The sequence below is a fragment of the Muscardinus avellanarius genome, assembly GCF_963383645.1.
Source record: "Muscardinus avellanarius genome assembly, chromosome: 8".
Taxonomy (NCBI): domain Eukaryota; kingdom Metazoa; phylum Chordata; class Mammalia; order Rodentia; family Gliridae; genus Muscardinus; species Muscardinus avellanarius.
Window position 1 is genome coordinate 52,084,371 of NC_137794.1, and position 23,125 is coordinate 52,107,495.

Consider the following 23,125-nt stretch of genomic DNA (forward strand, 5'->3'; position numbering starts at 1 on the left):
AATGGCTTTCTTAGATTTCATGATAGAAACATTTGTATAGAATATGAGTTTTGATCATGCCATTACTTAGGGATACATTTTGCAGTGCTATTTTATGACTTTACATTTGGATATAGAAGAAAATGAAAAAAATTTAAGATTTTGTAGTGTCATAAAACCTTAAAAAATTAAGAGAAATAATTAAATATTTTTGATTATGGAATTCTATGGACTGTATTCCATCATACAATTATTATATGTTAAAAATGTCACAGATAGCCAGGCGTGGTGGCACACACTTGTAATTCCCGGGCTTGGGAGGCGGAGACAGGAGGATGGTGCAGGTTCGAAGCCAGCCGCGTTGGCTTAGGAGACCCTGTTTCCACATAAATATAAAATAGGTCTGGGAGTGTAGCCCGGAGGTAGAAGGGCTTCCAGGAACCCCAATACCACAAAAAAAATGTCACAGATAATTACAGTCCTTCATATATCTTGATTTTCTGTGTTTGAGAAACATATTTATCCATGGGAAAAACTCCTAGATAGGTCTGTATGTCTTCTCCAGGGTGCAATGAGATTATGATTTCAAAGAACTGTGAAATAGTAATAAATGAGAACATCATTTTATCAAGAATTTTGTGAAGGTTTAAAGTAATGAAAGAGAAAAATAAAATGCAGAATATATATATATATATATATGTATATATATATATATATATGATGTGTGAGTTTACTAATTAAAGATATATTTACTATTTTTAATACAAATGCATATATATGTGTGTGTGTGTGTGTGTGTGTGTGTGTGTGTGTGTGTTATTTGATGCTAGAGATCTAGAGATGGAATGCAGGGCCTTGTGTATGATTAGCAAGCTGTCTACTGCTGAAATACACCCCAACTCTTATTTTGAGAGTTTTTAGTTACTCTTCAATTAATAAATTTGCAGCCAATTTATATGTACTTAAAATGATTTTTGTTCCATTTTTAATCAATTGGGAGATTTTGAGTTTTAGAGATTTTGAATCTTGAGTGAAATGATAATCTCATTTATAATACAACTTTTCATTTAGTAATTGTACAAAAGGTTATACTTGTTTTAGAAATATAGACTCTAAATTTAAAAATTTATGAAAAATTCAGAGAAGTTTGGGATTCTGCTTCTATAGTTTCTATTTAACTTTTTTGTGTGTTGTTTTCCTGAATTTTTTTAGTAGCCTATCTGAAGTCTGTTGTTACCTACTGAGCTTCTTTAAGTTGTTTATTTCTGATTCTTTTTCTGGCAATTCAGTTTTGTTAGAATCAGTTACTGAAGCATTACATTGTTTATTCTGTGATGTCATAATTTATTCATTTATTTTTCCTGATCCTTGGTGCAATGTGTTGGTGTTTGAGATTTGAAGGAGTAGGCACCTTTTCCTACTTTAATGAAGGTTTCATCCTTCACCCATCAGATTCTGGGTGGACTTTGATGGTTTCAGGGTACACTTATAGCTGGAGTCCTTAGGTAGGCTAGTCTAGTGCCTGGGGCAGGTGAGTAGGCCTGATGCTTATGTCTGTAGGGTTGGTCTTAGAATCTGGGTCCCCTGGGACAGTCCTAGGTCTTGGGTCTGCTGGGAAAAAGAAGATTTTGAATGGTATCAGATTCACTGGCTAACCCCACTGACTGGGTTGATAGGAGCTGGCCTGGAGCTTGGGTACAGGGGTGGTATTGGAGCCTCCATCCATGTGGGCTGCCCTGGTGTCACAGTCTACTGCCATGAGATTGCATTCTGGGCCCACTGGAGCAGTCCTAGGCCCTGGGTTCACAGGAGCATGGAGCCACAGGGACTTGCCTGAAGCTTCATTCAAAAGGAACAGTCTGGAGTCTGAGCCCAAGGGTTTTGGCCTAGTACTAGAAGGTCTAGTTCTTCTAGTCTAGTTCTTATTGTACTCTAGATCTTCTGGGTCTAGTTTAGCTCTAAAGTGGGCCTAGCATCTGTGTCTGTGAGGATAAATCTCTGTCCTAGGGCTACAGAGTCAACTTGGAACTGAACAGGACTGGAGTTTGTGTCCTCAAAAACTAGTTAAGCACTGTGGTCTCTGGACATGGTCTGAACTCTGGCCTAATGTAACAGGCATGACCAAGGGTCTGCTGAGAGTAGGCCTTTGGGGGCCAGCTTGGAGCCTAGGACCAGGTGCTACTTCATGTGTTCAGGTCTGGAGTTGGGTACATAGCTAGTGTTGGGGAACAGGTACATAGCTAGTGTTGGGGTGGAGGAGTTGCATGGGTCTGTGGGTAGAGACTGGCCTTGAATCTGGGTATGCAGGATTCCGTCAGAATGGGGTGGGCCTGGAGGCTAAGCAAACTTCTTTTTCATTAGAAACTATAAATTTTAACCTATAGTATCCATAAGAAATATTAATTTTCAAGTTTTCCCTCGTGATAAATTCTGAAATGAAAGTGTTATCATTAATTACTGAAAATTTTCAATTTAAAATTTAGTTAATTTATTCCAATAGTTTTATTTGAAAACCTTAAATAAATGTATTTTCATACCAGACATGATGAAGCATTCCTGTCATCCCAGTATTTGAAAGACTGAAACAGGAGGGTCACAAGTTACAGGGCAGCCTGAGCAAATTAGTGAGTCTTTCAGCAACCCAGTAAGAACTTGTTTCAAAATGAACAAACAAATACAATTTTAAGAAGGCTATAATTTGGTGGCAAAACACCTCTGAGTTCCATCTTCAGTACCACAAAAATAAATAAATAATAAACAAATTTACTTTCATGATTCAAACTATGAATATTTAATTTTAAGCCATTGTTTTACACAGTGACTTATACTTGGAAAGTTGAGGTATAGGCTATATCCTTAGGATAATAGACTCAACACTTATTTAGAATAAGGCATAATAAAATAAAGCAAAACAAATATACAAATTAATATATCCAGACCCATTCATGGAAAATCAAGAGGCGATCTGTGATATGCAGGAACATGCCAACAGTGTCATATAATTTTGGCACTGACCAACTAAATAAATAAACTAAGATTTGCATTCAGGTTTGTCAAGTCAAAACAAGAGTATTGCACTACTCATTATCAGGTTTTCTATATTTATTATGGACATGCAAAAACTTGAGTTCATTCTTAGGATGCCAAGTTTGTCCACACACATTTTATTTATTTATTTATTTATTTATTTATTTATTTATTTATTTATTTTTATGGTACAGGGGTTCCTGGAAGCCCTTCTTCCTCCAAGCTACACTCCCAGACCTATTTTATACTTTATTTGGAAACAGGGTCTCTTAAGCCAGCGCGGCTGGCTTCGAACCTGTGCAATCCTTGTGTCTCCACCTCCCAAGTGCAGGGATTACAAGCGTGCGCCACCACTCCTGGCATGTCCACACATTTTAAACCCCATACAAATTAATAAAAAGGTGCATACACATGTCCAGTGATGCCATCATGTTACCAGCTGCAATGTCAATAAATAGCAACCTCATCATTCTAGTATTGGATGCCTCATCTCTGTTTTTAGTAATTTATCCTAACAGTATGGTCATATGACTCCATCTGATTTTTTTTTTGTTTACTTTTAGTAATTTTTTTTTTTTTACTGAAGTATAGAGTCTCAGCAAAACTGTGGGAGGGAAATACTGAGTCCTAAGTTCCTCCATGGGCACAGCCTCCCTCATCAATCTCCTACATCAGGATGCTATATTTATTTTTACAATCAATGAATCTATATTGGCACATATTTATCTCACAAGGTCCATAGTTTATATAATAGATAATGGAATATTTTTGGTAATATTGTTGGTAACATTTATTCTTTTAAAATGATTTGATTGGTGCATTATTATTATACAACATAGTGAGATTAAAAGTGATATGTTTACATTTGCACACAAGTATCACTTAGTTTTTCCCTCTGGATCCCATCCTGCTCTCCCCTTGTCCCTCCTTGTACAAGGTAGTGATATTAGTAGTGGTACCTTCATATATGAACATAGCATTCTTTGTTCTGGCAAAGCAAAGACCCACGTTCAGAATTCCTCTGTGCTACTGATGGAAAAGCTACCAGTAAACTGGCAGAATCCATGTGGTTCTCTTGCTCACCTGCAAAATAATATCTATTTAGTTCCATTTTAAATTATACTTAAAAGCCGGGCATGGTGGTTCACACTTGATGGGTCCAGCCCGTCAGCTGTGGGGCTGATCAGGAAGGTGAGTGCCGATGGCCCGAACAGAACCACATGAACTGGGAGATGTGTCAAGCAGTATCTCGTTTATTTCTCTCAGGCAACCCAATTTAAAGCAAAAAAGCGCAAGGGGGATTTCCAACAGGAAACTATTCTAACCTATCAAGCTAAAGGTCACTCTTGCCTATGTAAAGTACATAACTTGCAGCCAATCATTATCCAGTGCATGAGGGGTTCATGAGCACAGAAGCATTATTTGAGCCAATAAGGTTCAACATTACCAAATTGGGCTAGCGGGGGCAAGGAGAGTAGTTATGCCCTCCATATCCGCTCGGTGCTACATGTTGCAGATTCATTCATCGGAAGTTCAGGCGGTTGTGCAGACCTGCTGCTCCACACTACATGTAGCTGATTCATCGGAAGTTCTGTCAGGTGGTTGTGCAGACTCCCAACGTCTCCCCCTTTCTTTTTTTTTTTTTTTTTTGGTGGTACTGGGGTTCCTGGAAGCCCTTCTACCTCAGAACTATTTTTACATTTTTAAAATTGGAAACAGGGTCTCCTAAGCCAGCGCGCGCGGCTAGCTTCGAACCTGCGCGATCCTCCTGTCTCTGCCTCCCAACCACGGGGATTACAAGCGTGCGCCACCACGCCCGGCCCCCCCTTTCTTTTTTAATATATGAGGGCTAAATGCATGGTCCCTTTCTTAGGTTGTCCTCTTTTGAGGATCTTACCCGTCATCGGGTACTCATGCTTGATAGCCGCTCATAAGCTACCCCAGCCCCTGTCTTAGGTTGTCCTCCTCTGAGGATCTTACCCATCTTTGGGAACATGGGGAGCAGAGCAGGGATGTCCATATTCAGAACGCCAGTCATACTGATTGGGCACTCTCTCGGTAAGCCTTGATATTGGATCTCTACTTGATGTATTTTCCTACAAACTGAACTAATCTATTGAGGATGCAGGGGCCCAGGGTACAAACAATCAGGAGAGACACAAGGGTGCCCAATAGAGGGAAAATTAAGGCAAAAAGTCCATTGAAGCTTGTCCATAATGGGTTGTCTTGTAGATCTTGCTGGCATTTTTTAAGGTAAAAACAACATTTTTCCTGTAAAAAACAAGCATATACCTCCCTTTTCGGCTGTTAATAAGTCTAATTCTTTTTGGTTTTGTAACACTATATCTGCAAGGGAGTCTAAAGGTGGCTTGTAAAATGGATTACTTTGGATAGCCTGTCCATCTACTGGGAGTACTGGGAAGGTACCCCCTCCACAATTACAGGGCCGCCCCATCCTTTTATTAAGGATCTCTCCTGCCTTACCTGGGTCTCCAAATCCTTGTATACCATACCTTATTTGTGCTAATAGAATCAGACTGATGAGGATTTTCATCTCTCTTTTTGCAATTAAGAAGAGAGAGCTAATCTCAGGGATCTCTTTTTCCCTGGAATCACAATTATTAGTGCGTGGAGGAAGATATTTAATGTCCCTTGCTGGTACCCACAGGGATCTTTTTTCATCTGGAGGGAAGATGCATCCAAATCCCCTTCCAGCTGTAATCAGTAGGTCTGGCCCTCTCCATATGCCTGTGAATGGGTCTTTCCATTTCTCCAAGATAGATGTATATGTGATTGAGGATGACCAATGTTCCTGGAATGGTGAAAGTTCTGGGCTATATTTCGAAAAATTTAATATTCTAAGCTGATCATGTGGGGGTAATGAGTCCCCCCTTTGTTTTTGTAATTCAACCTTTAAGGTATGATTAAATCTAATGGCCTGTCCTCTAGGATTATACGGAATGCCCATAGTATGGGAGATATTCCAGGTTTGGAGGAAAACAGCAAAGGCCTTGCCAATGAAACATGGTCTGTTATCCATTTTTATCTGGTCGGACAACCCGAGGGTGGTAAAACACTGTAGCATATGACTAATAGCATGTTTGGTCTTTTTCCCAGCATGGGCTGATGCCCAACATGCCCAGGAGAAGGTATAAGCTGAAACAAAGATATATTTTAGTCTGCCAAAGTGGGAATAATGGGTAACATCAATTTGCCAAAGATTGTTGGGGCACAATCCTTGAGGGTTGCTGCCCGAGATTTGTAGGGGGGGTATTTGAAGAAAGCGTTGGCAGGATCGACAGGCATGCACAATCTTTTTAAAATCAGTTGCCAATGTCTGTGGGTATTTATGTTTCAAGCCCCTCCAATTGACATGAATAAGTTGATGGAATTTGGTGGCCTCTGTTACGGAGGAAATAGAGGAGGCTAATTTGTCTGCAGTTTGATTGCCTTTAGAGAGGAAGCCTGGTAGATTTTGGTGGCTTCGCAAATGTTGTAAAAATATAGAATGTATTTGTTGTTTGAAAATTGTTTGTGTTTGAATCATTAGAGGTGTAATAGGATTGGAATCTAGTTTAATATGGGCCTCCATCAATGAAGGTAACAGATTAGCCACATATTGGCTATCTGAAAATAAATTGACGGGTTCAGGAATGGCATTTAACACTAATACTACTGCAAATAATTCTTTGAGCTGGGGGGAGCCTTTTATTGTCTGGGATATTGTTTGAATTGGCCATGGGTCTTGTCTGTTGACAAATGAAGGATATATAACCACAGCTGCCCCCATATGCCCCCATTGGTAAACGCCATCAGGAAATTTGGATTAGGCTTTCAGATAAAGATTTTTTGGGGCCTCCACTCCAATCTAGTAAAAGAGCTCATCCATTTATAGGGACAATAATGACAATCAACATTACCCCCAAATCCTTCTAATGCTATTACCACTCTTTTATTATTTTTTTGTAACCAGGTGAAATCAGATAATCGGTAGGGGATAATTATATCTTGAGGGTCCATTCTAAAAAGCCAATTTTCTATGTCTCTTCCTTTAATAATGTAATCTGCTACTTGATCAATTATGGATTATACCCGGGGTGTTCCTCCTATAGCAAGATGAATCCAATGAATGGGCTCTCCCATCTGGGCCAAAAGAGCCAAGCATAGGGTGCTTCCCATGAAAACATGTAAAATTAAAGGCAGCATGGGATTGAATTGCCTTAAGGATGCCTCATTAATCGATTTTTGCATTTTTGTCTTTTGGGTTATCCCAGCGATAGGGGCTTCAGTAGGCCCTTTATATAATTTCTTCCACGCTGTCAAAGCGTCTATCCATACCTGGTCTTGGTAGGGGGAGGGTAAGGCCGTCTGTTGGAGGCCAGTGGTGAACTGATCACCTGTATCAGAGAGCATGTCATAATTTAGAGGTATAACAGGCTGAGCAGCTTGAGTTTGTTTACCCTGGATTTTATACTTTTTCTTAAAATACGCTGACTTAAGAAAACGAATCCCAGGGAGCACAGCCTTAGTGAGGTCTCTCCAGTCATATGGGACAAGCGTCTGGAGGGCTAATCTTTTTGTAAAGGTGTCTGCCCAAGGTGAGTTAGGCCCATCCTCTGCCACAGCCTTTTTAAGTTCTTTTAGGTACCAGGCTGCAGGGCAGTTTTCTCCTGGGTTGACATTGACAGGAGAGAAGCCCGCAGTTCCGCTGGCTCCCAGTTCACCCGCATATAGAGGCCAAGTGGAGGGTATGGAGAAGAAATTGGCTGGGGAAAGGGTTGTGGGGAGCCCTTAGCATCCCCAAAGGGATCAAAGGGATCAGGAGGTTTCTTAGGGGTTTTGGGACCGGAGGAGGGTGTATGCTCGGCGGCCCCCTTTTCCGCTGGCTTGGGGCCACGGTCAGCGAGGTTTTTCGGGGGTCGCGGGGGAAAACAACATTTAAGCGTGGAGATGGTGAGGAAAACCTTTGGGAGGGGATCTCCCCTTGCGCTGTCTGGGCTAGCCTAGCCCCTGAACTCGATCCCAGATATTCCAAACATAAAGATTACTTTCGGGGAGCCATGGGGCAGTTTTTAAAAGGCACCCCCAGGCCTGGGTGGCTTGGTTATCAGCGAGATTAAGTCCTCGGCTCTTGAGAAAGAGTCGAAGGGATTCTAGGGCAGGGTCAGGTTTAGAACTGGACTTCCCCATAATTTATGGAGGGACACTCACCTGTGGACCGATTACCTGTCAGCATTTCCTTCAGAGCAAGAAGCGGTGGAGCCTCACATGGGGCACCAGACTGACGGGTCCAGCCCATCAGCTGTGGGGCTTATCAGGAAGGTTGAGTGCCCATGGTCTGAACAGAACCACACGAGCTGGGAGACATGTCAAGAAGGATCTCATTTGTTTCTCTCAGGCAACCCAATTTAAAGCAAAAAAGCGCAAGGGGGATTTCCAACAGGAAACTATTCTAACCTGTCAAGCTAAAGGTCACTCTTGCATATGTAAAGTACATAACTTGCAGCCAATCATTATCCAGTGCACGAGAGGTTCACGAGCACGGAAGCATTATATGAGCCAACAAGGCTCAACATTACCAAATTGGGCTAGCGGGGGCAAGGGGAGTAGTTACACCTTCCATATCTGCTCAGCGGTATCTGTTGCCGATTCATTCATTGGAAGTTCAGGCGGTTGTGCAGACCTGCTGCTCGACGCTACATGTAGCTGATTCATTGGAAGTTCTGTCAGGCGGTTGTGCAGACATCAACGCGCTTGGCACTACATGTAGCTAATTCATTGGAAGTTCTGTCAGGCAGTTTGAGCAGACCCCAACACACACTTGTAATCCCAGCATTCCGGAGACTGAGACCAGAGGATCACAGTTCGTGGACAGCCTCAGCTACTTAGTGAGGCCCTTTGCAACTCAGTGAGACCCTATTTCAAAACAAAGAATAAAAAATAGTGCTGGAGTGTCATTTGGAGGTAAAATTCCCCCGGTTTCCATCCCCAGTATTGCAAAAAAAAAAAATAAATAAATAAACTTAAAAATTTCAAAGAATTATAATTCAAAATTGCCAGTATGGGATTGCATATATTATGGTGCAATAATCAGTTCTTAATATATTGATATCCAAATTTAGACAGTTTTCTGTCTTTGAATATAACAGTCTTCACAGTGATACTGCTCTTTTCAACTTTATCTGCCTAACTGCTGGTGCCTATGCAAAACTTATTGGCCTTCTTTCATATCCCTTTCTGTCTTGGATGTGGGGAAAACCCATATTATATAGTTAGGAGAAAGGGAAAATATTAAAATAGGAAAAATTCAAAACATTGACATACCTAACTGTTTATATTTTACCATAAGGTCTCGAAATAGAAATAATCTGTTCAAGATACAGAGTCTATATTAGAGCTACAACTGAAATCAAATGGTCCTTAGATACCATCAAACAATTGGCACTCATTATTGTAATAATATGGATGATGATATTACATAACAGTTATTCAGTATATACCTTTTACATTTCAGGGAGTTCAGTATGCTAATTACCAATCAAAATGGCATGACATGCTTAAGTGTAGACATTACACTTAAGTGTAGAAATAGATGACTTAAGTATAGAAATAGATTCAGAAGGATATGCATGTATTTATTGAAAACAGCTTTATTTTCAAAAATAAATTTTGAGAAGATGTGGTTTTTAAATTTATATTAATACATACACAATTCATCTAAATTCATGATGGCTTTAAAAAGGCCACAGGATGCACAGGAAGAAATTCTGAGATAATTTTTGAGTAATAGCCCAAGGAAAGTTTAAAATAAGTAATTTTCTCTGATGGCTAGAACAATTTCTCATGTCAGAAAATCCTAGGTTGGGAGAAAAAACAGAGTGATTTGACATATGAATTGGAAAGTATAGACTGTTGTTCTCTTGTAGATAGGCCTTTTGTGTTTTAAAAGTTGTAATGTTTCTATTTAGAGAATGAATTGGATTTCTGGGCATGTATGGCATATACTGCAATTTAAAATTATTGGGGTTTCTTCATATTTTTAAGAGTTCTTCAGTTTGAAAGAATAAGACTTTCCTCCAAATACGAGATAAATTGCCCTGTAAGTGGTACTGGTCAATCACCTCTGAATAGAAATGCTCACAGAAGTTCTGAAGTGTCCTTGTAATTGCTAGCCTCTATGCACCATGTTCCTAGAACCCCATTTTCAAATTGAAGCACTCTCATAATTTTAAAATTTCACAAGCAATATAAAATCATTTAACTATATCATAACTTTATACTTTCAAACTATCTTCCAATGTGATTCGTGATTATAACATTTTTAGCTGGACTTAGTGACACACAGTGACCCTGTAATGCCAGCTACCTGGGAGAATAAGTGAGTTTGAGGCCAGCCTGGATAACACAGTGAGACTATATAACAAAACAAAACAAAACAAAACAAAATACAAGAAGACTATATTATTTGTACAAGTCAAGTTAGTTTTGAAAAACAAAGAAAAACACTCTCATTTGTAATACATCTTCCAGAAATTAAAAAACAAACAAACAAAAACAATGGTCAAAAAGACTATTTTGTGAGTTAAAACTGACAGAATAAGAGGTTAATTAATAATTTTACAAATGACCTGTATGAAATAGTATAACTGAGTGCCACATATAACAATGTGCCAAAAGAAAGAGACAGGTCTTTCAGTGTTGGCCCAAGGTGATTGAAAGTGAGAGAAGCTAGCAGAGCTATAATTTCTACAACTTCTCTATTTACTACAGAATTATTCCAAAAAACAATATGGGCTCATTTATATCCAGTGACCTTACTGTATGTCCCAGAGATATCATAGTTATCTTGCGCTATTAAGCTTTCTTTAGAAAAATGTAATATTAATATTAATTTAATTGAAAGATTGAACAGAAACACTGACATCCATTCAACCAAATCATTAAATTCAACACTCCATATGGACACAAAGAACATCTAATTCATCCAATTACAATAATTTCTGTGCCCTTCAAAGGTGTATTGCCATAACACGAGATGAACCACTTTTTAATAATGCTACACTGTATCCTCTTATGAGGATTTTAACAGAAAAAAAAGTACTTTATTTGATGGACTAGGTAACTTGGATCCCAGGCTTAAGCATTGTATAATATAAAGGAAAATAATAGAGTCTCCTTTAATAATGCTCCAGCAGGAAAATTTTGGCAAATAAATGTATTTACTTTGTTTTTGGTTCCACATGAACTATTTTATTGGCAGGTTTATTTATTAATTATCCAGAGCAATGGTTTTGAGAAGCTCAAGCAAGCCTACTGAATAATAGATTATGTAGTCTTCCCAGCAAGTCCACCAGGAATATTCAAGTTATTCCTGACAATAATAAAAACTATTCTGAGGCAGAAGCAACTTATGAAAAATATCCGAAACTTGAATTTAAATGCATATTAATGAAAAATGATTTTGTCATTTTCTAACTGAACTGTAAAAATAATGATAGTGCAAAAAATAAAGATGATATGTACTTCTAGAGAGCTTTAATGTAAAACCACAGTTCATTCCTCTTATTGGAGAAATAAACAGAGATGGCATAATTGTTTAAAATGTAAGCTTAAGAAAGTTAAACATTTTTATGAGCAAATAGGTTATCTCATTATATTTATGTTGTTTGATCTATATGGGTTAAATCTCAAAACACTGTTAAGATTTATAGACAATATAAATTTATTTATTTATTTATTTATTTATTTATTTATTTATTTATTTTTGCAGTACTGGAGATTAAACCCAGGGGCATTCTACCTTCGAGCTACACCCCCAACCCTATTTTTTAGTCTTTATTTTGAAACAGGGTCTCACTGAGTTGCAAAGGAACTCACTATGTACCTGAGGCTTTCTTTGAACTGCGATCCTCTGGTCTCAGCCTCCCGAATCCTGGGATTACAGGTGTGCACCACCACACCAGGCTCGACAATATAATTTTAAATAATAGAAGTGATAGCAGTTTGAGATTTCATTTTTTACCACTTTGCAAATAAAAAACTGCAACTAAATCCAACATAGACATGTAACCTACCTATAGGCATTTTTATCCTATATTATCTAAAGTAATTTCTTTAATAGAAAATTAAATAGTAGCCACTTTAAACTAGGTTAGGTCAAGTCCAACTAAAATATTATCTCTTTTTTTCTCTGTTCACTAGATAAGTCAATCAAATAAATATGGTAGAATTAGTGAAATTAAATATCCAACTGGGCGTTTAGGAGTTCCTAATGCTAAATTGTTGAACAGTCTGGAGACATGTAGCTTATGTGATAGTATCGGCAAGCAGGTTAGTAACTTATTGATTGATTATATCCCAAATATGCTTCTTAATAGATTGATGTCTGTAACTATGTGATCTCCGATGGTGTGTTCTGTGCTCCATCATCAGCCATTCTTTGATCAATATCTTCATTAGTGATTTAGATAAGGACAATGAATGGCATAATAATCAGTTTCAGAGGTAATGTGAAGAAAAATAAAAAGTAAAAAACATCATCATTCTCTACAATAGCAAAAATCACTATGGTATCCAGTCTGCATTTATTAAATGAATAAATAGTTCTCTAATAAAATCTTAGATTATTTAGCAACAGGTTAATCTCCAGTAAAAAAAAAAAAAAAAAAAAAAAAACTCAATTAGAAATAAAATGTCAAGCTGGGCGTGGTGGCGCATGCTTGTTATCCCTGCACTTGGGAGGTGGAGATGGAGGATCATGCAGGTTCGAAGCCAGCCTTGCTGGCTTAAGAGACCCTGTTTCCAAAAATAAAAGAGTATAAAATAGGTCTGGGAGTGTAGCCCGGAAGTAGAAGGGTTTCCAGGAACCCCAGTACCACCAAAAAAAGAAAAAAAAAAAAAGAAAAAAAAAAAGAAAAGAAATAAAATGTCAAATTACAAGTGAAGGGTCATAGAAAAAGAACTGAAATGTACCAAATAATTAGTCAATAATAAGCTACTTAAGAGTTAGGTACTATTAACAAACTACTTATTGGTTTGATGCAACTCTCATGAATTGGCCTGTTCTTAACACAGAAGTTAACCAGAACTCTGGTCATACTGATGTCTATGACGTAGAATGCCCCTGGGTTCCATCCTCAGTACCACACACACACACACACACACACACACACAAACAAACAAACAAACAAACAAAACCATAGTTTACAGAATAATAAAGTGATGATTTCACAGTGTTCCTTGCAGGTCATATCAGAACAAGAATCCTGCTAAGTTTTGGGGGACATTCTTATTGGACATAAAGAGTCTAGAGTACATCTTAAGACATGAGTCAAAGGCAGTTGTGAAAAGCTTCCGTGTAGTTAAGACGTTTGTGCAAAATTTCTTCTTCTGAAATTTTATACATAATATTTAAAAATGTGGGGGAGGGCATCATAACTTCTATCCTTTGAAATTTCATGTTCGATTTACTGTTTCATGGAAACTGTTTTCCACACAGTAATTAATGGCCTAAATACCAGTATATCTAACACTGGGGGAAATTATCTCTTCTGACTTTTCAGTTGCATTTGACACTGTTGATAACCACAGTCTCCTTTATAAGATTATGTTTCCTTGGTTTTCAGAACATCATGTTCTACTAGTTTTCTTTTATCTCAGTCCTTGACTTTTGATCCTTCTTTAAAGGATGCTTTCCTCACCCTCTCTGAGATACTGCCATTCCTCCCTTCTCTCTCCTATTTTCTCTCCTTGTTTCAGTTCCTGACTCTTGTTGATTAGTCCTAGCTATCTCTCCTAAATTCCAGATATACTTATCCAGTGTCCTGTTGGACTTCTGCACTTGTATGTGAATGCATTTTGCTAAAAGATATGAGAAAAGGGACCATGTTATTCTTCAGATGGCAAGCTGGTCGTTTCTACCTAACCATCCTATTAGACTATAAACAGAGGCGTTCATGTCTCCTTTAAGGTCATGCCAATAGCAGAGGCCCATTGCCTGTGAAGGCAATCAGTTAATCACTGTTAGCTAAACGAATGCCTGAAAGGATCAGTGAGGGCATCATGAGGCTCAGATACTTCTTCACCAAGTAAGTTTGCATTACAATTATCCTGGCTGAAATCACCAACATTCCTCACTTGGGCTTTAGCAGTAGGATTCTAGCTGACCTCCCTTAAAACCATCTTGCTTTTAGAAAGCTTTCATGAATCAATTTATGTATTATAAGGCAGTAAAATTAGGCTCCTAAAACATAATCTTATCATTTTCTTATTTAATACATTTCAAAGGATTTCCACTGATTGTATAAAATTATTTATTTACCTTAGTCTACAGTTCTCTGTTCCTTGCTTTCCTATTCATGACAACCATCAGATGATCCCCTCATTATGTTTTGTATTATCAATACCATAGTTGTTACATTTTAAAAAAATATGCCATGTTTGCACGGGGCGTGGTGGCGCACGCTTGTAATCCCTGCGCTTGGGAGGCGGAGACAGGAGGATCACGCAGGTTCGAAGCCAGCCGCGCTGGCTTAAGAGACCCTGCTTCCAAAAAAAAAAAAAAAAAAGTATAAAACAGGTCTGGGGGTGTAGCCCTAGCCCGGAGGTAGAAGGGCTTCCAGGAACCCCAGTACCACGAAAAAAAATACCATGTTTTTCTTCATAATTACTGTATTTTACTAGCTAATTGTTTTTGGCTCTTTGGTAGTAAGTTTTGCCAGTTACCTTCTCTGATGTTTTAGTCCAAGTTATAATTTTAATTGGCTTCCAAAAATACTCTACTGTGTTATCACTGTGCTCATCCTTGGACATTTTCATAATATTTTCCTTAATTTTAAGTCTGTTCCATTAGCCTTCCCTTCATGTAAGGGAGGATCTTGTTTATAGTTAGATTCCCAGATCCTAGTACAGAGTCTGATACTTCATAGATGCACAGTTGTTAAGTGTATGAACAGAGCTATTATAGCATGTTCAGAAATTGCCCTTCTTGTTTCTATTGGATTGTGCTATTCATCTAGATTTGATACAATTTAATGCATGACAAAGAAAATCAAACACCACTAAAATCATTCTGTTTTGAAATACAGTAATATGTTTGCAGACCCAAAATTTAATTAAAAATGAATGACTTATGTAAAGAAATATAACAATTGGATTCACAGAAGTGCAGCCTATAGTCTATTAACTCCAGTATTTGTAATGTAGTGTGGCAAATAATATGTCTAAAGGAGTTAGTAACAATATTTAAATAGGTTTAGTATTGTCTCAAGATTAGCTGGGGGATCAATCAAATGAGAAAGTTAAAAGAAAAAGATCAGTGTACCTCGAATGCATTAGAATACTTCAGTAAAATATTTCAAAAACAGGACAAAAAACTAATATTTTGGTTTATATATCTTTTAAATCAATTACATTATTTTGTACTATAGGAGTCCTATGAGATTTATGGCTTATTGACAGATGAAGAATATAAAATCCAGAAAGGTTAACCTGTGCAAAATAGGGAAGTTACTGTCAGGGTTGCACTTCTAAACCAAATCTTCTCACTCCTCGCACCATGTTTTATGAACTAGGTTAATGGAGTATCTTATAACTCACTTTACATAATTTTCTGGTCCATTTGCTCACTTGCTTCAGTAAATGTGCTCCTCCATTAGTTCACTTACCACTATATTTTGCCTTCTTTGTATCTCCATTTTAGCCCAGAGCAAACAATTCATTTAAACTATAGGTTTCCATAACACGTTAGGAAAATGGGTGAAGGAGAACCTCCAAAGACTCAACAGTCTTCCTCCAGATATGATGAGCAAATGGGTGGTACAGGGAGGTCAATCCTTTTTTTCTGTTATTGGTGCATTGTAATCATATGTTGTGATGAAGTTCAGGGTGATAGAGGCATATGCATGACTGAGCACGTGTTGAGACTCTACCCAACTCCCATCTGCTTCCTCTCCCTCCCTTCCTGTTGACAGCACTTGTGATTGGCATTGATAAGTTTGTGTATGAACATCTTGTCCATTCAAGTGTTTCCCTCTTCAAGTCCTCCTCCCTTTTCCCACCTCCCTCAGCTAGGTCCCTTCCCTCACTCCACTAAGGTTTTTCCTCCTTTGTCTGGAATCGTTGCTGTGTCCCAACTTTTCTCTAGCTTCCACATAGGAAAGAAAACCATCTGACCTTTCACTTTTTGTGACTGACTAATCTCACTTAGCATAATATTCTCCAGTTCCATCCATTTCCCTGAAAATGTCATATTGGTTTTTTTTTTATGGCTGAATCAAATTCCACTGTGTGTATATCCCCCAAATTTGTAATCCATTCATCTGTTGAAGGACATTTAGGCTGGTTTCATCATTTGACAATTATGAATTGTGCTGCTATAAACATAGATATGCATGTATTATTATGATATTCTGATTTCAATTCCTTTGAGTAGATACCTAGAAGTGTTATAGCTGGTCATATGGTAGGATTATTCCCATTCTCCTGAGGACCCTCCATGCCGTTTTCCATAGTGGTTGAACTAATTTTCAATCCCACCAACAATGTTTTATTGTTTATACTTCTTCACATCCTTGGCAGCATTTATTGCTGTTTGTGTTTTTAATGATTGCCATTATAATTGAAGTAGGGTGAATCTTAGGGTAGTTAGGTTTTGCATCTCTCCAATTGCTAATAATATTGAACACTTTTTACATATATTTATTGGCCATTTCACAAAGAACTCAAGAAACTTAACACCAAAAAAAAAAAAGCCAAATAGCTCATTCAAAAATGGGCAAGTGAATTAACAGTTTACAAAAGAAACAAATAAATGTCTTTTTTAAATAAGGGAAAATTGAGAACTGCATTTAAGAAATAATATATAAATGATGATTAACAAATTCAAGTGCTCTACATGTATTAGCTTATTAATCCTCAAATTAATCCTATGAACTAGAGCATCCTCATTTTACAGGATGTATAGAAATTTGAGTTTCAGAAAGTTGTCTCTAAGTAGTATGTAAATAAGATTCTAACCTAAGACATGACGATCCAGAGTCTGCTTGTTACCAATACAGTGACCTGTTTCTCAACTGTTTTCTCTTCACTTTTTTTTTTTTTTTTTTTTTTTTTTGTGGTACTGGGGGTGGAACCCAGAGGCTTTTCTACCTCCAGGCTATACTCCCAGACCTATTTTATATTTTTTTGGAAACAGGATCTCACTAAGTTGCTGAGCGCCTCGCTCAGTAGCTGAGGCTGGCTTCGAACCTGTGCGATCCTCCTGTTCTCTTGACTTTTTTAGGTCTCTTCATTTCATGTATTCAATAAACATTTATCAAATACATAACATCAGGTAGACACTTAAAGGGGAAATCAGATACGGTTTGTGTTCTTATGGAACTTTATTAGCTTATTTATACTAATATTAAATATCCTGTGAAATGTTGATGTTTTTGTTTCTCAATTAGATATTTAATGGAGATCCAATTATATACAAAGATGAGATATTGATATTTGAAAAGCTGTTCTAGAGTCATGGAACTTATATAAAGTTCTTTTAATTGAAGAAAAATGGCTCTATAAATTTGGAGGTAAAACTTCTTTCCAAAAAAGGGCAGGAGGAACTGAGATTACAGGCAATTAATGTTTAAGTGGAGGAGACTGGAGCAAACAGGAAATGTGTGAGTATATGTGGGTTCATGTGCACGAGTCCATGTGTTTGTTTTAAGACAAGGGATAATATTGGAAAAAGAAATTCAAGTGATCGTTACAAAAATGTCCGTGTTAGCTGGGTGTGGTAGTACATGCTTGTAATCCTAGTACTTGGGAGGCTGAGACAGGAGGATTGCAAGTTTAAGAACAGCCTCAACAACTTAGTAAGGCTCTCCGCAACCTCGTGAGACCCTTTTTCCAAATGAGAAATAAATTCAGTCGGGCAGTGTAGCTTGGAGGAAGAATGCCTCTGGGTTAAATTCCCAGTACTACAAGAAAACACAAAAAGCCAGTGTTGTCAAGATGAAAAGAGGACAGGTTCATAATAGGAAAGGAGCTAGATGGTAGTCCGTAATTCAGGGAGTCAAAAATCAGAAAGAAAACTTTTAATAGCTATGGACAAAGGACTAAAAAATATGTCAACGTTATAAAAATCCTTATGTAAGCAACTTTATACAGAGATAAATGGTGACAAGAAAAAAGTCTAGGAAATACTTATATTCTTTAAATAACCTAGTAATTAATCCTTAGTGATTTTTTACTTTTACTTTATTTATACTAAAATAAAAAAATAAATAAAAAAGATTTTTTACTTTTTACTTTATTTTTACTTTTTATTTTACTTTTACTTTTTTATTTTACTTTTACTTTTATTTTTACTAAACTTTATTTTACTTTATTTTTTACTTTTACTAGCCATCCTAACTGCTTCCCTTTACAATGCCTTCTCCTCAATCCCCTGAGTGTAGTTTGTTTCTTTAGAACAAGTAAAAATGGGTCATAGGAGGAACTCTAGGTGAAAAAGGAAATCCTATAGAGGACCAAACAGGACAACCTAAATGAGGGGATGGGAAGGGGGAAGAAGGAAATTCTCTAAAACACACAATGTACTTAAACATATCGAAGTCAACCACTAAGCCAAGCAAGGGAAGGAGGGAGGGGGAGGGAATGTGGTGGGAATTGGGTAGGGGTTAAATCGGTGATGTGTACATGTATGTACACACAAGTTTTTTACCCCAATAGGATGTATGAATATAATGCACCAATAAAAAATTTAAAAAAATTGTCAGGATAGGCCAGAATAGCCTATCATTTGTGGAGACCATCATCCCAACCTGATGTTTGGTGTCTAGTTTGCCTAAATAAAAACAAAGGTTCTCTCTATATACAATGTGAAGGATAAAGGAGATGGAAGTTAAAACTTTACATTGTTCAACATTTACCCATTTCATGGAGGATCCAAGTGTGGAAGCAGAGTACCAAAAGAACTGGTATCAGCAATCATTACTCTCTTTACATAACATGAATAGATGGATTATTAAAGGAAGAGGAAAGATATTTAACTCTGTTGATATTAGTACTGATGTTAAAACAATGTGCTATTAAATTTTAGGTTTCATTGTTAAGACAGAATTTCAAAGTTACTATTGGCAATTTCAAATATGGTATATTACCACTTCTAATAGAAGATGAAATAAAATAGCTTATCTTGAAAGTCAGTTTATATTGCAGTTGTTATATGTTGTTAGAAAGATTTATTATATTTATAATAGTATGTCCTTCACAATTCAGAACTTAGTATGTCTCTTTATTCATTTTGAGGCTTTATTTGTGAAGAAGTAACAGGATTTCTTAATGTTTTAATTAATTGATTAATTAATCAATTTAGTGTGTAGTACTGGGGATTAAACCAGAGAATTTCTACTTCTGACCTATACACACAGCTCTTGATATCATATTTTATTTATTAAATATTTTTTGGTGGTACTGGGTTTCCTGGAAGCCCTTCTACCTCCGGGCTACACTCCCAGGCCTATTTTATACTTTTTTATTTTTGGAAACAGGGTCTTTTAAGACAGCGGGGCTGGCTTTGAACCAGCACGATCCTCCTGTCTCCACGCCTCCCAAGCGTGGGGATTACAAGTGTGCGCCACCATGCCCGGCTATCTTATATTTTATTTTGAAAGTTTCTCATTAAGTTGCTGTGCAGTGGCTTCATTTTCATCTTTTTATTAGTTAAAAATGTAGTAGAGGAAAGTCATGGGATTTTTGTTTATATTAACATTCTATACCATGACTATATTCTATATTACATAGAATAATTCTACATTTATGGAATAATAGAATGATTTTATTTTCCTAATTTTATCTTGTGGCTTTACATTTTATGCACCCAACATTTTTGCATCAAAGAGTTCATTCAATAGTTGTGCTGTTATTTTTCATACATAAATGCAGGGCAATGTTAATTAATATCCAAGTCAATGTTGATAAAATGGTGAGTGATATAATAAACTTTAGTGTAAATGTTACTAAGGATTTACTTTTAGAAGAGTAAGTTCAATGATCTATACTGACTGAGTTTCAATCTGTTATGACACTGACTGGTAGTGGAATGTTGAGTGTATGGTTCAACCTCCTCTATAGAATAACCTCAACTGTCAAATAGGTTAACAGTAGCACATATAACATGGCTTTATTGAATAAGTTAATAAATCTGAAGCTCCTACATTAATGTTTATTATAGTAATTTTGTATGTGGATAATAACAAATAATACGTTACCCTTAAATAAGGGATTGGCAAAATTTTTCTGTAAAGGACAGGTAAAATAAAAATTTTAGCTTTTCCAGTATCTCTGGCAATTCCACAGCTCTGATGTCGTAGTTGAAAGTAGCCAGTGACAATGCACAGATGAATGTGCAGGCTTGTGTTCCCATAGAACCTCTGAAAGCAGACCACAAGTTACATTTCACCTTGAGTCTGGTTTGTGGATTCCTATTTTGAATAATAACTTTGGTCCACTTCTGCATAAAGTCTCATATTTTCATGTTATTTGGTGTTTTTTCTATTGGATATTTAATTATATATTTTGGGTTGCTTGTGGTACTGGGGATTGAACCCAGGAGAATTCTACCTCTAAGCTATATCCACAGCACTTACTATTATTTATTTATTTATTTATTTATTTATTTATTTATTTATTTATTTATAACCAGGGATTGAACCCAAGGCATTCTAACTTTGTGCTACATCCTGAGCCTAACTTTATTTCTTATTTGGAAACAAGATTTCACTAGATTGATGAGAGTCTCACTATTTGTTGAGGCTATTCTCAAATCTGTGATCCTCCTGTCTCAACCTCCCAAGTACAGAGATTACAGGTATGTGCTACCACACCTGGCTTTTTTTCAAAATTTTAAGTAGGGTCTTGGAGGTTGCTGAGAGTCTTTTTAAGTTGCTGAGGTTGGTCATGAACCTGAGATTGTCCTATTTCAGTCTCCCAAATACTGGAATTACAGGTGTACACTACCACAACTGGCTTATTTTTACCTTTTCATGTGATTAATTAATTAATTAATTAATTTTGTGGCACCCGGGATAGAACCCAGGGGCATTCTATCTCCGAGCTATACCCCCAGCCCTATTTTTTATTATTTATTTTGAAACAGGGTTTCACTAAGTTGCAGAGGGCCTCACTAAGTAGCTGAGGCTGGCCGCGAACCGCGATCCTCCTGTCTCAGCCTCCCAAATGCTGGGATTACAAGCATGTGCCACCAGATGCCCGGCCCTTCTAGTGGTTAGTTTATATCCACTAATATCTAATATTACAAGTAAGAAAAACTGAATGTTGACTACTTACTTTATAATTAAGAAAATTTGATCAATTAACTTACAAAGAACCAGAACATTAAAAAACATGAACATTTGCTTAGTCTCACTAATTTTCTTTGTAAATAAATATTTACAAAGAAAAATATATTTACATATTTATCTAAATGCTTATCAAGCTTCCCCAAATAAAAATCATTACTCACATATATGTGTCAGCATTTGTGCTTGATGGGGAAGGGAATTGGGGAGTAATTGACTTTCTGATGAAAAACAGAAGGAAGTTCTTATGGTTAGGATTTTGAATATCCCCAGACCTCATGTGATAGACAAGGCAACTATGTTGGAGGCAGGAATTGCTAAGGAGTGTTCTCTGGAGATGTGGCCTTAGAATATATATATTAACTATTATATATATATATTATATATATATATATATTACATATTACTACACATTTATTTTTTTCATCCTCATCCCCTCAGCTTCCAGACTCTCTTTTATGAGAGCATCTGCTTACTCCTGCCATGCTCTGAGCTTTGTAGACTTTGTCTTACCTAACATGGACTGCAACTTCTGAAATCTCTGGAACTAACAAATAAATCTTTCTTCCTCTAAGTTGTGATCATAAAGTATTCTGAGTCCTAGCAGTAAGAATGCTGACTTAAACAGGAGCTAAATATAGATTATTTTTGGAAGACAAATTAATGATACATGTCAAGGTCTTAAAATACATACCATCTGAATAATTCATTTGAGGAAATTAGGGGGGTAACCAGAAGAAATCAAAAGCGATAGTTAAAACAATTTTTGTTATGGCATCATTTGTAACAGTAAAATAGCAACTGGGAATAAAATTAATTTTCAAACAAATTGTAATAGATGTGGAGAGATTTGTGTTTCTTGGAATAAATGGATTAGTAATGCAACCAATGATCCTAAAAAATAGGCAATTTAGGAAAAAAGGACACGTAGATAAAATATAAAGCATCTTTTTAAATAGATCATGGAGTTGACAAGTATTAAAAACACATAAGATCAAGAACAAAAACATGGTAAGAGCTGAAAGAGGTATGTCTTAGGCAAACTCTGAATATGGGAAGCAGCCAGGTAGTAAACTGGAATTTTGGTGAAATGTTAAGTAGAGATCGAAGTCCACTCCTTGTCAAAGAGAAATATTACTACTCTGGCCCAGATCCCTAAAAGGGGTCTCTCTGGAAGAGGAAACATAAATCAAACTCTGAGTGGTCATCTAAATTGTTCCCCAAATCTCAAGTCTTGGTATCAGATGACTATAACTCTTATATGTACAAAGAAATGAAATTTCTCTTTGGAGGAATATATCATTTTCCTGGGTCTCTAATTATTTCTCAAAGTATTTTTAAATAAATATTCAGCAGCAAGGGATGTAATGAGTTTAGACAACAAAGGATACAATTAGTTTATATGATGCCATGATAACATCAGCTCTAATTAGCAAAGTAATGCAATATAAACTACTTGGACCCAAATATTAGAAATAAAAATTAAATATTATGTGTTAGAGAAGATTAAGGCTAATCTTTAAAATTTTAGTAAAATCTGAAAACTCTAAGTGTGATGTGATAAATGCAGGAAAACCAGCTTGAAATTATAAGCACTATATATATATATATATATATATATATATATATATATATATCAATAAACACTTGATATTGAGAACTCAAAGGATGGGCTTATTAGAAATCACTGATATAAGTCTGGTATATTCTGAACTACAGACTAGGTTCTAGAAATTACTCAGAGTGAAATACAGATAAATAAAAATATGGAAAAT